Source organism: Juglans regia, chromosome 14 (assembly GCF_001411555.2).
Source record: "Juglans regia cultivar Chandler chromosome 14, Walnut 2.0, whole genome shotgun sequence".
Lineage (NCBI taxonomy): Eukaryota > Viridiplantae > Streptophyta > Magnoliopsida > Fagales > Juglandaceae > Juglans > Juglans regia.
The window spans coordinates 1,672,450-1,673,205 of NC_049914.1; positions in this window are offsets into that span (position 1 = coordinate 1,672,450).

Below are 756 nucleotides of genomic sequence, written 5' to 3' on the forward strand. Positions count from 1 at the left end.
CTAGTCGTCCCTTGTATTCTTTGTACTGTTGATAATAGAAGGAAAAAGAAATTTACTAATTTATTGAACAATATCACTTTCTTCGCTTCTTTAACTTTTAGAAGTTGTTTCCAAAGTCGGAGAATTTATAATGTTGCCGTCTGCGCGCGGGGGCTACGAATTGCAAGTTTGCAACCCAATTAAAAAAATTGAAATGCTTAGTATCGTTTGTTTTAATTTATTTTATTTTTTTAGTGGTTAAGAAAGTGTGTATTTTTTAAAAAAAAAATAAAAAATACAAGCACCAAGAACATAATTATGATTGATCTGTTGACCTGAATGCTAGGATTTGGGACGTTCCGTTAATATATATTGGTCGCCATCGATCGTGACAAAAGAACACGACAAACTAAACGTTTGATCATTATTCTATACTGGTTACCTGACAGTAAAACAGAAATTTTCTCTTCCGGCGTCAAACACAGCACTTGAAAGAGAGTCAAAGATTAATGGGTCTCACAAATTAAGGAGAGAGAGGGAGAGAATAAGGCAAATAAAGAGAAAAAGAAAGAAATAGAGAGAATGTGTCCGTAAGTCCCAGAAATTAAAGAGAAAGAGAGAGAAGGTGACGGTGGGTCCCATTACTTTTTTGAGAGGAAAGAGAAATGAAGACTTCCAGCAGAAAGTGACAACTAGAGACGATTTCACACGACGAGATAGAGAAATTCAGAAAGGGGTGATCATGAATTTGACGCAAATTTATATAATATATATAAT